At 43.3% G+C, this 16831-nt stretch overlaps 1 protein-coding gene across 1 annotated transcript in view; it reads left to right on the top strand.

Annotated features, from left to right (window-relative positions):
- Positions 1-11506: 11506 nt before the first annotated feature.
- The window catches only part of ACSL4 (acyl-CoA synthetase long chain family member 4), a 46702-nt gene continuing 41377 nt past the window's right edge, over positions 11507-16831 (top strand). The window contains exon 1 of the mRNA XM_081336691.1: positions 11507-11589. The gene's annotated coding sequence lies outside the window, so the exon portion shown is untranslated. The remainder of the gene's footprint in view (positions 11590-16831) is intronic.

Genomic DNA, 16831 nt, shown 5'->3' with positions numbered 1-16831 from the left:
AGTAAAATCTGCCCCAAAAGTGAATGAATCAACCCAAGGCTCTTACTCAAGGCATCAACAGTCAGGGGTCTAGGTAGAGTAGAGTATAAAGTAGACTAGAGTAGAGTAGAGTAGAGTAGAGTAGAGTAGAGTAGAGTAGAGTAGAGTAGAGTAGAGTAGAGTAGAGTAGAATGGAATAATGGAAAATAGAATAGAATAGAATAGAAATAGAATAATGGAAAATAGAATAGAATAGAATAGAATAGAATAGAATAGAATAGAATAGAATAGAATAGAATAGAATAGAATAGAATAGAATAGAATAGAATAGAATAGAATGATTGTAGAATGGAATGGAATGGAATAGAATAGAATAATGGAATATAGAATAGAATGGAATAGAGTAGAATAGAAATAGAATAGAATAGAATAGACCATATAGAATAGAATAGAATAGAATAGAATAGAATAGAATAGAATAGAATAGAATAGAATAGAATAGAATAGAATAGAATACTGTAGAGTAGAATAGAATAGAATAGAATAGAATAGAATAGAATAGAATAGAATAGAATAGAATAGAATAGGAAGGGACCTTAGAGATCTTCTAGTCCAGCCCCCTGCTGAAGTACAGAGACTATCTGTACTGGATGCCCCCTTACTCTTCAACCTGCAGGGATGGTTGCTTTTGGCTCAGGCACATCCAGTACGGAACTGGAATATGGAGCATGGAGGCTGATGTTCCATACATTCCTTTTTTAGGCTAATCCTATCAGGCGTGGATTATATTAAATCATGTCTACAATCACTATTGACAAGCATAATCAGAGTTAGCATCTCATGGCTTTTGGGGCTGCGACGGAAACCAAAAACAAATGGCCTGAGACCTGAAAAAAACCAAATGCACCCCAACAACGTTGTCATGAAACGGGCATAGCGGGAAAAAAACAGTTGCCATAAGGAGTCACGGGTAATGGTAACGTTTCTATGAGTGGATTAACAAAAAGGGACCTTGGAGGTCTTCTAGCCCAACCCCCTGCTCAGACAGGAAACCCTACGCCATTTCAGACAAATGGCTGTCCAGTCTCTTCTTAAAAACCTCCAGTGTTGGAGCATTCACAGCTTCTGGGGGCAACTTCTGTTCCACTGGTTAATTGTTCTAACTGTCAGGAAATTCCTCCTTAGTTCCAGGTTGCTTCTCTCCTTGATTAGTTTCCATCCATTGCTTCTTGTCCTGCCTTCAGGTGCTTTGGAAAATAGGTTGAACGCCCCCCCTCTTCTTTGGGGCAGCCCTTCAAATATTGGAACACTGCTGTCATGTCACCCCTAGTCCTTCTTTTCATTCATTAAACTAGACATGCCCGGACACCTAATCATCTTTGTTGCTCTTCTCTGTACTCTTTCTGGAATATCAACATCTTTATAATAAGAGTTTGTTAACAGAGAGTTTCGAAACTTTAATTTTGTTTTGTTTTAGTATTACTATTTTTCCTGTTACCTATTTTGTTGCTAATGTAATATATAGAACATAGGTCAATAATTTGCAAAGAGGTTTAGTAGTTTTTAAAAAATTAAACTGATTTGCAAGGGGTAGGAACTAATGTCATAGTAATGTATTAATCAATATTCAACTAGGGAAACAGTTATGTGTATATGTTTGGTCTTTTTTTTGATGCACCTTTTTCTTTTCAAATGTTTTGATTTTTCTGCATTTTTGGAATTTTTTACTTCTTTTGGGAGGGTTTTTTTTTCGGAGTTTTGTATTTTGTATTTTAACTTTGCCTTGAAGAAAATTAAAATATATGCAAAAACCAAAAAAAGCAGGCACAGAAGTAGCTCAGGACTGAGTGATCCGTTCTCAATGTTCTCTGAGCTTGTTTCTTTTCCTGCACATGTCTCATTGCCAAAATATTCTGCAAAAATCTCTCCAGGAAGAGAAGCAAAGTCAACAAACACCAAGAATAAAAAAAAATATTAGGAACAGGTCCCCAAAAAAGAAGCAACATTGTTATATTAATTCCTTTCATAAACAGGATAGTTACTATCTACTAAATAAAGTCTCACCATTGCACTAATCATTATTCTCTGGGGAAGTTATAAAGAGGGGGTGTTCTGTGTAGAGAATGTAGGGGAAACGTTTGCACAGAGAGGAAGTTTCTGTCCAGTGGATTACCAAGAATCCATGATAATAAATGCAAAAATAGTATTGTATTTTAACTTTGCCTTGAAGAAAATTAAAATATATGCAAAAACCAAAAAAAGCAGGCACAGAAGTAGCTCAGGACTGAGTGATCCGTTCTCAATGTTCTCTGAGCTTGTTTCTTTTCCTGCACGTCTCATTGCCAAAATATTCTGCAAAAATCTCTCCAGGAAGAGAAGCAAAGTCAACAAACACCAAGAATAAAAAAAAAATATTAGGAACAGGTCCCCAAAAAAGAAGCAACATTGTTATATTAATTCCTTTCATAAACAGGATAGTTACTATCTACTAAATAAAGTCTCACCATTGCACTAATCATTATTCTCTGGGGAAGTTATAAAGAGGGGGTGTTCTGTGTAGAGAATGTAGGGGAAACGTTTGCACAGAGAGGAAGTTTCTGTCCAGTGGATTACCAAGAATCCATGATAATAAATGCAAAAATAGATATGTAGAAGGAAAAGTCTTCATCAGGGTTCAGTCCAAGCCGGGAATAATCAAAATGGCGACTGCTTTAGAAAAGAAGGTTGCAATTTATTGAAGAGGAGAGCCAGAGAGAAAGATGACTCTGGAAGAAAAGAGTGACCACATGTAGTAGGGAGTGGGTTTTATACCCCCTTGGGCTTTTGTTTGGAGTTGTTTCCTGTTCCGGTTGGAGGCTTTGTATTTCCTGTGTCATGTACTTTGACCTGAGTCTTGAGTGTGCCCCTTTGGCATCTGTGGGTTACTCCTATTATGTCCTGTCTTGGAGTCTGGGTGGGGTACGTAGATTTTAGGTGTCTTTGTCTTCCTAAGCTTCTAGCTCAGACATGTCAAACACAAGGCCCGGGGGCTGGATCCGGCCCGCAAAGTGGTTTCATGCAGCCCGCAAAGCCATCCTGGAAACAGTGAGGGAACGGCCCCCGCTGCCTTGGCCATGGCCCAGAGACCCTCCTTCTGCCAGAGACCCCCAGATCTGTCCCACTTCTGCCCAGTCCTCCATAAGCACCCTTGATGCCAATGATGTAGAGCTGGCCATGCCCACCCAGTAGGCCATACACACTCCAGCCACGCCCACCCAGTAGGCCATGCCCACCCTGGCCACAACCCCCCGGCCCCCCGAGGGCAACCACAATGCTGATGTGGCCCTCAATGAAATTGAGTTTGACACCCCTGTTCTAGCTGGAGGGCTACAACCTTCCTGAATGGATTATCACATCCTGCTTGGGGAAGGGAGACTTGGGGCCATTAAGAAAAACCGGGCATGCTTTTCTGCTTCTTTAAGATCCTTTGAGGAAATATAATATTCTGCCCTTTTAATATTTCCTTCTCGAGGAGGGGGGGGCTGACATCCCACGCTTGCATGAGCAAAGAAGCAGGACAATAATCTGAATAATAAGGGGAATTAAATGTGGAGAGGAAGTGTTGAAGAGTTTTACTTCCTCATGCACAGTTCAACTTTGCTTCCATTTAAATTCTTAGGAAACTAAGAATACATTGCCAGAGGGTGTTTAGGTGAGATGCTTCCTTTATGCACTTGGATATTTTCACCACCTTTGCCTAAATGCAAATATTGTTTCTTCCTGGAAAGGCAGCAATGCCTCACTAAGCTTCTGTGTGGCTGGAGCCTGGCACTGATCCTGGTGCTTCCACTGAGCCCTGACAGCCCTGCAGCTCCAGCCATCTCTCACTCAGGCTTGTGTGGTGCTGCCATTCCCCTCCCCGGCTACCACTTTTCTAGGATGGCCGCATGCCACCTGCCAGGTGCCAATGTACCACCAGATGGTACCCGTATCACTGGTTGAAAAGCCCTGTCCTAGTGGACAACCACTTAAATATGAGTCAGCACTGTGCTGCAGCTGCCAAAAAAAGCTAATGCAATCCTAGGCTGCATTGACAGAAGGGTAGTTCCAAGATCACCTGAAATGTTAGTATCGCTTTATAAAGCCTTGCCTGGAATACTGCATCCAGTTTTAGTCACTGCATTAGAAAAAAAAGACGTTGACATTCTAGAAAGAATGGAAAGGATCAACAAAGACGGCTGGAGGTTAAAAAAATATGAACTTTTGCAAGAACTAGGTTTTTTCTAGTCTAACCAAGAGAAGGACTAGGGGTGACTTGATAGCAGCCTTCCAATATTTGAGGGGCTATCCCAGAGAAGAGGGGATTGAGCTTGGAGGGCAGGACAAGAAGTAACAGATGGAAACATATCAAGGGGACCACTAAAGAGAAATTTCCTGACAGTGAGAACAATTAATCAGTAGAAATTGTAGGTGCTTCAACACTAGGAGATTTTTTTTAGAAGTGACTGGACAGCCATAAGGACTCCTGCTTCAGCGGGGGGGGGGGGGGGTTGGACTAGATGACCTCCAAGGTGCCTTCCAACTGTTATTCTGTAATTCTGTTAAGATTTTCTGGTGCATTTCTCCCAAAGTTTGTTGTTTTTGTGAATGTTTATAGCTGTAGAAGGCCAGTTTCTGGAAACATTGTGGTTGCACGAACAAAATGGATTATTAAAAAGCTGCTGTTATAAATTACACATCTTAGCATAATGTATAAACATTGGAGTCATGGATAGGAGCAGGTGTGGGTTTCTCCCTCGGGGTTAACATTGTTACCATTTGAATTCAGTGATTAAAACTGAAAGGGGAATGAGAGTCCTGCTTAACTGTTTTTTTATTTAAAAATGTCCTGTTTTTAAAAGAGTTGTACATCATCCTTCAAACTGAACTGAAGTTTTCCCAGTAATTAATGTACTGTTTGCATACTTTTTTTTTTTAGTTGAGGAAAGAGTTAATTAAATTGGCTACTTTAGGACCAGATGTTAGTGGAAGTCAGCAGCTTGCTGTTAAAATGCAAGCCAGGCAATTCAACGGAATTGTTCTGAAGTATAATTTGGTTGCAGAACCAAACCATTATTTGTAAATTATTAGAAACCCCGAAAGAGAGGAAATAGAAGAAAATGCATCAAAAGAAATTCCTTGGAAATCTCTTGCCAACTCGCTTCAGTAGAACGAAAGAAATCCAAAATATGCTTTGACATTAATTGCAGAGTGTCTCGTGTATAAAAATGCCTGGCTTCTAACTTGAAGTCACCAATATCTAAGGGAATTAGTTATGCAGGTAGTCCTCGTATTAGGACTACAGTTAGGACCACAATGTCTGTTACTAAAGTGTGTCGATTTGAAGATGCTCAATTTGAAGATCTTTCTTGTCACCGTGGTTAAGCGAATCATTGCCGTTGCTAGATGAATCACAAAGTCATTAAGGCAGATCCATTGACTTTGCTTGTCAGAAACCAGCTGAGCGGGTCCCAAACCATGATCATCTGGGATGCTGCAATCCTCATAAATAGAGGCCAGTTGCCCTGGGCCTCCATTCTGATGCTGAGACCGTGGGGATGGTGCAATGGTCATAAGTGCAGGAACTTTTTTTTCAGGACCACTGTAACGTGGGTCAGTAAACAAATGTCCTTGACAAAGAGCACTTCAACTCAAATTCAACCCAAATCTGCATGTAAGGAGTAGGGATTGTTTAGAAATGTGAATAAACAAACAACAGACATAAATACATTTCGTGATGGTGCCTGTTTCACATAAGAAGACCACCTGCAAAAAAAATCTGTGGATCGTCAGCATAGCACTGCAGTGCAAGTCACCCTTGACTTACAACCACAAAAATTTCGGTTGCAAAGCAAGACAGTTAGAGGAGTGTTGTCCCATTTTACGGCATCTTTTGACAAAGCTTTCCGGTTAGGAACACAATTGTTATGTGTATCTGACTTGCCCATTGACTTTGCTTGTCAGAAGGTCACCAAAGGGGATCACGTGATCCCAGGAAACTGCAACCATCGTTAGTACATGCCAGTTGTCCAGCATCTCAGTTTCAATCACATGACCATGGGGATGCTACAGCTGTCCTAAGTTTGGGAAAGAAAACAACTTATTTTTCAGGGCCACCGTAACATTGAACGGTCAGTCATTCTACCTGCATGTGAAGGAAATTTATCTCCAACGGCTTCTTAGAACAAGGCTTTTATTTACGGTATCTAAAACTAGAAGATGATAAAGGATTCCCAAGGCTAAAAATGTGGCAAGGACAGTTAACATTTTTTAACAAGGCCGAACCTTGGAACGGAGGGAACACGGTGCAATCAACAAACGCAAAACAGGGTTTGCTTCTTTCCTGAACAAAGGACTGTTTTGTAGCCACTGGGGATTCCAGTAGACAGCAAAGCATTTTCAACCATGAAATTACATCAGTGACAGGAAATACTTAAATAGAGGCCATTGCAGGGTTCCTTAAGACTTCATAGGTGAACAGGGTTTGGTTGTTGTTTTTTTAATTATAGGTCATCCCCAACGTTGCGGCAAAAAATTTCTGTGGCTAAGCAAGAAAGCTGCTATGTCTTGCTTAGCTGGGGAAACTGCAAAAATCGTAAGTGTGAAAAATGGTTGTAAGTCATTTTTTTTCAGTGCCATTCTAACATCGAACAATCACTAAATGAAAGGTTATAAGTCGAAGTTATAAGTTGAGGACTACTTGTATATACCAAAGGACTTGGATAAATGATAATTTCTGGAAAATGTGTAGCTCCTGTTCCTTCCTTATAAACCCCAACATTTCTTGGTCCCAACCACCCTCAGCCATGCTCTTTTATTTTGTTTATTAAACAATTATCTTTATTTCTTCTTTCACTATGAAAATTTTAAGCCACCAGAAACAGAACATCCTGGAGAGCAGAGCCACGGAGAGCTTGCATACAAAGGGCCTTCTCTCATCAAATTATTCTTAACATCCAATTCCACTACTCCTTATTCTATCTGAAGCTGTGTATATGGCAATTGTGAGAGAGGCACCGCAGGTAGCTTGCACTGGTTTGTGAACATTATTAAATGATTGCACCTTGGTCACCAAATAGCTTTAGCCCAGGAAGGATTTAAATTGTGGTTTATAGGCAATATTTAATGTTACCTTGGCTACTGTGACTCCTCCGGTATGCTATTTATAGCCCTTCCAAAACCTGAAATAAAGCAGACAAAATTCAGCATCAGTATGACTGCATCTGGGCTATTGGGGGAAGGTGTCATTATTCGAAATTAAAGGTCTTGTTCCTGTTCTCACACAATGTTGTAGAGATTGCACTGCTGAACCTAACAGTCAGAAAGCCATTTGATAGAGGGAGGGAGGAACGGAGGAATGAAGGAACGATGGAAGGAGGGGAGATGCTGAGGCCTGAATCTGGGAATGTTTCTTTAGTTCTTCCTCCTGTTTTCCAAAGAAAGAGTTTCTGAAGAAAGCTGCCACAGATTAAAAGAAAACAAGTTTTAAAAATGTGCGCAGAAGATTTGAAAAACCTTTCTCAGTATCTGACAGCAATTTTCACATTGGAAGTACAGACACACTTTGGCTATCTATGAATGAATGAATGAATGAATGAATGAATGAACGAACCTTTATTGTCAAAGTACAACCATGTATACATTGAGATTGGCCGAGCCTCCCTTCGTGTCCCCCACAACTCACAGTGACAACAAACCCTCCATCTTATTACACCATGTGAGCTAATTGCACGACACACCGGCCTCTCAAGTCAATCATACATAAAATTTATAAAATTATTTCCCGCTCAAGAGCCTAACAGCCCATGGATATTGGCGTCTTCTCTCATATTAATAAGTAAAGATTCGTAGGGATAACACACTTCTCTGCAGGGATGATATAAATTGGGCTGCTCAATTCAATTGCCCCTAAAATGCACTGCCAAGTGGGGCCATGTTGTGCTGTTGTACAGTAGCTCTGCATAAGATGTAAGGCACAGGATAAAGGGAAAAGTCCCACCGCAGACCTACAAGGAAAACTGTAGCTGAGGAGATACCTTCCCCTAACTCAGGGGTAGGCAACCTTGGCTCTTTTATGACTCATGGACTTCAACTCCCAGAATTCCTGAGCCAGCATGGCTCAGCTTGGAAACCTCTCCCTTTCCCCTCAGCGTGGCTGGCTCAGGAATTCTGGGAGTTGAAGTCCACGAGTCATAAAAGAGCCAAGGTTGCCTACCCCTGCCTTAGAAATATGGACTTCAACTCCCAGAATTCCTGAGCCAGCATGGGGGAACTATGGCCCCTTCATGACTTGTGGCCTTCAACTCCCAGAATTCCTGAGCCAGCATGGCTCATCTTGGAAACCTCTGCCTTTCCCCTCAGCGTGGCTGGCTCAGGAATTCTGGGAGTTGAAGTCCATGAGTCATAAAAGAGCCAAGGTTGCCTACCCCTGCCCTAACTGGTCATCTTCACTCTCTTTTCTCCATCACATCACCCAATTGCATGGATGGGGTGTCCTTTGAGTTTCCTAAGGAAACAGTGTCCAGTCTAGGAAACTTAGGAATGCCACACTAGGGAGCTTGCTATGCAATGGTGACTCCTTCATAAGGACATCTCTTTAGCTACCAGTAAGAGCTGTATCTTCCTCCTGGTGGTAAGTCCTATCTTCCTTTCAACCCCAAATGGCTGTTTTCTCTGTTCACGAAGCAAGGTCACGACCTTATACAGGCTGCAGGAATTATTCAGTTAAGGGTGCTGGTTCTTGGCCAATGAAAAGGACGGAAAGTGAAACTTCTGTATGGAATTTCTGCAAAAATCTAAACAATAGGAACCAAAAGGTCAAGCAGTTACATTTTCAGCTGCTTTTCGAGGACTGGCAAAAAGCAGACACTGTAGTACGAGGGCTATGGTAGCCAAAAATCTAATGTCTGGTTGCGCCTTTTCCGACAAACCAATTTCATTAGACAGCGTCAGGCTGTGTAGTGTGTTGCCTTTTGTCAGTTGAACATTTATTTCTTGAAAGAAATGGCAACCATATCCAAAAATATTGTGTAAGATATCCTGCTGATGTTAATGGAATGGCATGGTAACCCAGAATGAATCACTAGATCCGCTGTGGACTTCCTGCAGCCCTTTTACTGTGGTCAGATTCAAGAAAATAACACAGTGCAAACTTTAGCACAGATCGGGAGACTATGATGAAATCTGAAGCTGATCTTTGGGGGTTGAGCGTTTCCTTGTCTTTAATCATAGCTTGAACTTCAACTCAACACAAAAGAGGCACCTCTGGAGCCACACACCAAATATGGTGCTTTGATCTGAAGAGTGGAAGTGGGGGGGATGAAACAGCAAGAGAGCCCATTTCAAGGAAGTTCATGCTTCAACAGGGTTAATCTAGCACTCTATATTTCATCCCAGTTATCTACAAGGACATTTTGAAGGACTTCCTTCAGTGGGGTGATGCAGCACATGAGAATCTTTATCATTCTGTTCAGACAACTGGAGACCATGAAACTTTGCTTTTGATCACGAGGGATTCTAGTTTAGTTGCATTCTTTTTCTGGCTCCATCATCCTCAACACCCAGGGGGCTTCCTTCAAACAGTGCCACTAAGCCATGAGGTGGATTAACAGATGTGATGTCAAACCACGAGGAATTGCTTAGCACAATATCCAAATCTAGCTAATTGGGACTTGTTTTGTACACAAGGTTTAAACAAGCACACTCGTTTTAGTGAGTATCTAATGTTCCAGAGCCATTATTATGATGCGGTTTTTCAAGTATGTTTTGAAGGCTAGCCCTCGAACTGTAAATTCCAGCATTCCACATTGTTGGGCTAATTATGATCCTTAGTTGTCATCTGGAGGACAAAAAATACATTTTAATGTTTACATGTTACAGGATACATATACACGTTACAGTGAATACTGAGGGGTCCTTGGTATTCTCTGAGCTTGGTGGTTTCATTGAAGAAATTTCATTACCCAAACTAGGTAACATTATGTTACCTAATTTGGGTAACAAAATGTCTGCAAGAAACCCACCAAGCTCAGAGGCACCAAGGACCCCACATTTCAACCCTGAGCTACAAATATTCCCCTTTATTGGCATGCTATTGAACACAGTATGACTTACTTCTGAGTAGAACGTTCGTTCATTCATTACGTCTGAACCACGGTGAAGCATTCAGTTGTGCTTGTGGATGGACAATTTCGAAATATCCAAAGGTGCACAAATATATCAACATCTAACTGAAAAAGATATTTATACTGCCGGTCATGAAGGATATTTGAGATCATCAGCTCTCTCTGCAAGTTTCTGTTTTAGCTGTTCAACTTTTGCAGTCATTAAGTAATTAAATTAAGATGTCAAGATCTCACTGTAATTTGTGCCTATCATGTATGTGTGCACACACATCTGTGTGTATACATCTCTCTCTGTGTGTATGTGTATACACACATATACATACATAGATACACACACACACCTCTCTCTCTCTCTCTCTCTCTCTCACACACACACACACACACACGGACGGAGGGGCTGTTATGCAGCTGATTCACCCGAACTCAGAACTGACAAGACATTTCCAACGTTAAAAGAAACAGCTCCGGAACGGCTCCTATAGAAGCCATACATTCTAGAAAGAAATACGTTCATTTTTCTTTCGTCTTTCCCTGGGGACCGCCCGATCGCCTCATCGGATCGTTAAGCCTCGTGCCACCATTCCTCGGGGCTTGATTGGAGAACGCCGATCGATCCACGCCAGGGAGGATCAGCATCCCCGGAACGTGGGCACGTGATGCTCGGCTCCCGAATAGGCGAAGGACGAGGGGGCTTTCTGGGAAGAGGAGCGAGAGGGGAATTTTTTTTGTGGGGGGCGGGGGGAACTGAGGCGAGGATGCCATCCAGCCCTGGCGATGGGTCCTCGCCCTGGGCAGGTCGCCCTTTTCCGGGGCGGGTTGGAAGGGGTTTGCAAAAGAGTGGCGGAGTTGCGCTTTGCAGCAGCATCTCCTGTCCCTCCAAAGCGATCCCGGAGCTCCCCGCCGGCACCAACCCCGGGAAGGGCTTCGGGGCGGCTGGCAAAGGGTTGCACGGGTTGGGGGCGATTGCACGACGACGCATTTGGCACACTGAGGGGGTCGCCTAAAGAGGATGCTGCAACGGGCCCTTTTCTTGCACGGAGGAAGATTGCTGGCTCCTCTTCCTCCTCACCCCTCCCTCAACTCCCGCCCCTCCCTACTCCAAAGGACTCCCCCCCCAGCAGGGCCTTTAGCAGCCCAGGCTACGCGGGGAAGCGGCTCCCCGCCTTGGCCACCTGCACTCTTCGACGTTTGCAAAGCCGGCTCCGGGCTCGCGCCGGCCCGGGAACCTGCCCCGCCCCGCCCCTTTCTCCTCCCAGAGGCCACCGGGAACGTCCATCAGGCTAGCCCCGCGGCGCTTGGCTCCGCACCACGCAGGGTCCCGCCCCCCCGCGCGCGCCGCCTCCCTCGCGCGCCCTCGCTCAGCCATTTTAAACGGCGCGAGGCGGCGCCGGTGACGGACGAGGGGAGCTTCGCGTCGCTGCCGCTGGGAGAGCCGCTCGAACCTCCGGGGACGCCGTTTCCCTTCCCGGTCAGTCCGGGGCTAAAGCGGAGGCCTGGCGGGCGGGCGGGCGACGGAGAAGCGGCGCGGGCGGATGGGCGGGCGGGGGGGGGGTTGTCCCCGCATCTCCCGTGGTCGTCGGGATGGGGCAGCCGGCGCTCGTCCCCGGGTCTGCGTCGGTCGGGAAAGGCGGACCCGGCTGGCTGGGTCTCCCCGCCACGTGCGGGGGCAGCAAGAGGGAGCTTCGGGGCAGGCGCCGGCGGATGGAGCCCAGGCGGCTGCGGGGGTGGCTGGAAGGCCTTTCCCGGGCAGGGCTCCCCCCTTTCCCCACCCTCCAGCTTCCCCTGAACCGGCTCCTTCCCGGAAAGGCGAGCTGGTTCACGGGTGATGCTGGGTACCCGAGTGGGTGCACGTAGGAACTCGGCTTTTTCCCGGGTTGCGGGAGGAATTTGGCGAGGAGCCCGAGAGGTGATCCATTTTTATGAATTGACCGAGGACAAATCCTGTTTTCGGCAGAAATAGGGAGATTTCTCGCTCCCTTCTTTAGCGTAGGGCAGATGCGCCGCGATGGGTGTGGATTTGCCTGCAGGTGTCAGCCTCGGTTATTCCTACCTGTGGAGGCTTTGATCTCTGTGGAGATACAGGCGGAGGAGGAGACAATACAGGTGCGGATAAATACAGAGGATGTAAGGTGGCATGCAAAGGAGGTATTTGCATGGGCAGCCACATACAGAGATATGTGCGCACACACACACACACACATACACACTATATATATATATATATATATATATATATATATATATATATATATATATATATATATATATATATATATATATATATATATATATGTATATGTATATGTATATGTATATGTATATGTATATGTATATGTATATGTATACACACACATACACACATACATACACATGTATGTATGTATGTATGTTCATGGACAAACTAACTCTCCTGTGTTAGGAAACGATGCATTGTAATGATTTTTGTTTAAACAATTATAACTCTCATGGGTTAACTTTTTACCATGTTCTCTGCTGCCTTTTATGAGATGGGCTTTGACTGATTTGACTGAGAAACAAAATTTTTTTTATACAAACGTACACCAGAGGACTGGTGAAATATTGAGCTGGCTGCATTGTTATAAACACCTGCTCTTCTCCCAATATTTGTTTATTTTTGCTCTTTTATCATTTTAAACCCTTTACTAATTATATGAATAATTGTTTTGTAAATATTGTTTTTGGTTGTAGGCTGCCCATTGTCATTTGTGAAATAAGCAGCCATATAAATTTGACAAGTGTGTGTGTGTATGTTTGTACACACACACACACACACAAGAGAGAGAGAGAGAGAGAGAGCGCCTTGTTAATTTTTTTAAAAAAATCTTGTATGGATGGCTTTTAACCCCTTTAATGCTAAAAGAAGATCTGGCTACTCTGAGGCAAATTCCATAGTTTAATGAGCTGAAAAGTGCAGACTGATGTTTGTCCATCCATCCCCTAAGAGTCCACTTCAACCATATGCAGAAAGGTAGACTTTGACTGTTTCCTGAAGAAAGAAACTTTTGAAAATTAAATGCTTCCTCGTTCAGATACAGATGTTGTATCTGTTTGTCTGATGAAGTCTATTGCTTTGCTGGTGCGGGAACCCCTCCTATAAAGGTTTTGCAGAAAGCTCGCATCTGTGCCAGCCTTGCAGGTATATTAATTTTCTCTCATCGCAATATCTGGGAGGAATCTGAACCTTCTCTTGAAGGTTGGAACCTACCAGAACGTTGGTAGAACTTTTGATAAGACATGACTTTGTAGAACTTGCTCCTGTCTCTGTCTTCTGTTTCCTGTCTCAGTGATTTTTTTAAGAGAGCAATTTCAAAAGAGAATATATTTGCCGGGTTTCTTAACCTTGACCACTTGATGATGGGTAGACTTCAGCTTCAGGAATTTCCCACATCTTCCTGTTACCAAGGTTGAGAAATGCTAACTTATTGCAACAGTAATGTTTGATACTGTGGTAACTTAAACTCTTAATTCATCCTGGCATAATACCCAGGATGTATTAATATCCTGGCATATCAAAATAAATCTGGTCATTTTGAGAAGACGGAAAGTTTCAGAAGTTGCCATTCTAGAGTATATTTTTATTTAGAATACTCTAGTACAAGGCTAGGCAACCTTGGCTCTTTTATGACTCATGGACTTCAACTCCCAGAATTCCTGAGCCGTATAATTATAAATCTGTTTATTTCTAATCTCAATGGATGGCTCAGGAATTCTGGGAGTTGAAGCCCACGAGTCATAAAAGAGCCAAGGTTGCCTACCCCTACGTAGTTTTAAAAAAAATATGGGGAGGGGTTTTTTTTGGGGGGGGGGTTCAAAATCCTTCCTGTACTTCTCCCTTTTGTATGCTTACTTGGAGATAAAGCCTGATGTTGCAGCCAAGTCATTGACATAGTAATGCACTTATAAAACAGATCTTTCACTTTCAGTTTTGGTAGACTTGTGAATGGCTGATACATCCAGTCTGATCATAATCTTACCAGGAAAAAGATACCAATAACTACAATACAATAGAGGACGCCCGGGGAGGGGGAATAAATGGATACTCTCTCCTGTCTTGCACTTGAAAGAAATGAATTTTCTGTTCCAACAGAGCATATACATAAAGCAACAGTAAGCAGTATTTAAAGGTCCAAGAGAAAAGTATTATGTTTAGAGTTACGTTTTATTGTTTGTTTTCTTACTAAAATGATTTTTGTTTATGTCAATCACCTGAGGTTTTCTTTTAACTAAGGAGACTTAACAGCAGTGCAGAGGTCTACTTAGAAGCCCTGCCTAACCTCAGTGGGATCTATTCCCAGGGAATGGTCATTGAGTCATCAAGTGCTGGGCTTGACTTGGAGGGAGATTTCATTTTGTGTGCCCATTGACCCCGGAGTGAGACCCACTAAGCCAAGTCGTTTTGGTTCCAAATTAATACATAAAGTCATTTTTGGATGTTGTTCTTTACATTTTAATAATCTTGTTGTTAACTGCGAAGTCGTGTCCGACCCATCGCGACCCTATGGACAACATTCCTCCAGGCCTTCCTGTCCTCTACCATCTTCTGGAGTCCATTTAAGCTCACGCCTACTGCTTCAGTGACTCCATCCAGCCACCTCATTCTCTGTCATCCCCTTCTTCTTTTGCCCTCAACCTTTCCCAGCATTAGGCTCTTCTCCAGTGAGTCCTTCCTTCTCATTAGGTGGCCAAAGTATTTGAGTTTCAGCTTCAGGATCTGGCCTTCTAAAGAGCAGTCAGGGTTGATCTCCTCTAGGACTGACCGGTTTGATCGCCTTGCAGTCCAAGGGACCCGCAGGAGTCTTCTCCAGCACCATAGTTCAAAGGCCTCAATTCTTTAATAATCTACTCAGGTTTTATTACGGCTCTGAGGAGGGAAAAGAAATAGGTGCTGTCTTCGTAGCAATGGGGCTCCATTGAGTATTCTAACGAAGGGCTTAAATAAACCCTTCCCTGTTCTCGAAAGGGCTCTCAGATTATTTGATAATGAGGTTTATTAAAAAAAAACAATAATAGGAATGTTCAGTTGGAAAACAATGGTGGGAAATGAGAGGTGAAACAAATGTACAGACGAAGAATCAGACACCACCTCTAAAGATGTGAAAACTGGTTGAAGGCCAGTTCTTTGAGACGAAATAAGAACAAGAAAAGAAAGCAGAATAGAGGAAGGAGCAAATCTGAGAAAGCACAGGTGATCCTTAATTTATGATTGGTCACTAGACAACCACTTGAAGTTACAACAGACCCCCCAAAAGCTATTTATGACCCCATTTCTAACTTACAGGTGCTGGAGTGCCCCAGCCATTCCTCCTTACGACTGATTACAGAGAAGCTGCAACAGACCCCTGCTTATCTCCTCCATATCCCCCACCCTAGGTCTCTGCAGGCCTGGGGTCTGCTTTCACACACACACACACACACCTCACCAGGTTTGCTTAACAACTCCAGTGGGGGTTCATCATTAAGCAAGGCGATCACGCAGTCACCTCACTTAATAACTATCACAACTGTCATTACCATAATGAGCAGTCTCCATTGACACTAGTCAAGGAGTACCTGTACTGCAGGAATAGAAGATGATTGACAGCCTGAGAGAAGAGCCATGAGAACACCGTAAGTAGTGAGGACAACTGTAGGCATCGTGTAATGAGCAAAGCTGGAGTTGGGGTTGCATTCTAGCTATTGGGGACGCATGTGTTGCTCCTCCAGGATTGATGCTGGTATTTCTAGATCTGGCCCCAGCTGCTTTTCCAGGTGATTTACTGATCCAGTAGCTGAGTGAATAATATGCAAAAATCACACTATACAAGCAGAATATTCTTGTCAGTATGAAAAATACGAGTAGAAGAGGAATGACAGTATTATGGAAAACAGAATTTGACTGGGAAATTTTGCCTTTCTGCTTTACGATATGGAATGAAGGATGCAAATCAGGACTGTTTTTATTTTAGATCTCGTTCGTCCATTACTGTGCCCTGCTGTAATGGCTATTTTTCCTTATTTTGTTGGACCTTATTCAGTTGCTTACATTTTCTTCTATAGATTGAGGCAGGGTCTTAATTAGATTCCAGACTAGATCCCCTCCTCCCCCTCCCCCGCTGAACGGATCTGGATTTCTGTCTTTTCATTTCTCTGCTCTCAAGGGTGGGGAGGGCGAACCCATTCTTTGTCATCCTTAGAGATGGTCACATCTTCCTGAATTCAGATGAGCCGGCCCCCTCGTGTCCTTAGTTGCTCACGCCACAATCTCTTTTCACTCCCCCTTCCTAGACGTAGCTCTCCCGGATGTGGCCTGATGCTGATGTAACAGGCTGGGGGGGAAAAAATAAGACCTGGAAAAAGTGATTCACTTCTTAGGAGAATCCAAGGTTGTGTATTTCATCCTGTCGATTAAGATAAGAAAGAACACTGCAGATTTAACAAGTGGAAGGAGCTTTCTTTCTCCGAGGATAAAAGAACCTCAGCTGCATTTTTAACCTTTCATTGGGAACCAATAGATTCAAGTGGCATTTTGAATCTGACAATATAAAAATTCAGCTTGGCATTGATGCTGTATTTTGGAAAAGTGGATAAGTAGCAGGATAGTTTGGTTTGTGCCAGCATGTTATTAAATACATTATCTCTTGCATTACTGATGAACACTGCGTGGTTTTTGTTTTTATTACTGTTTGTCATCTTGCCTTTAGAGGAAGCAT

The sequence above is a fragment of the Vipera berus genome (assembly GCF_964194415.1).
Source record: "Vipera berus genome assembly, chromosome: 11".
NCBI lineage: Eukaryota > Metazoa > Chordata > Lepidosauria > Squamata > Viperidae > Vipera > Vipera berus.
Note: the sequence above shows the minus strand (reverse complement) of the source record. Positions and strands in the feature narration are given on the sequence as shown.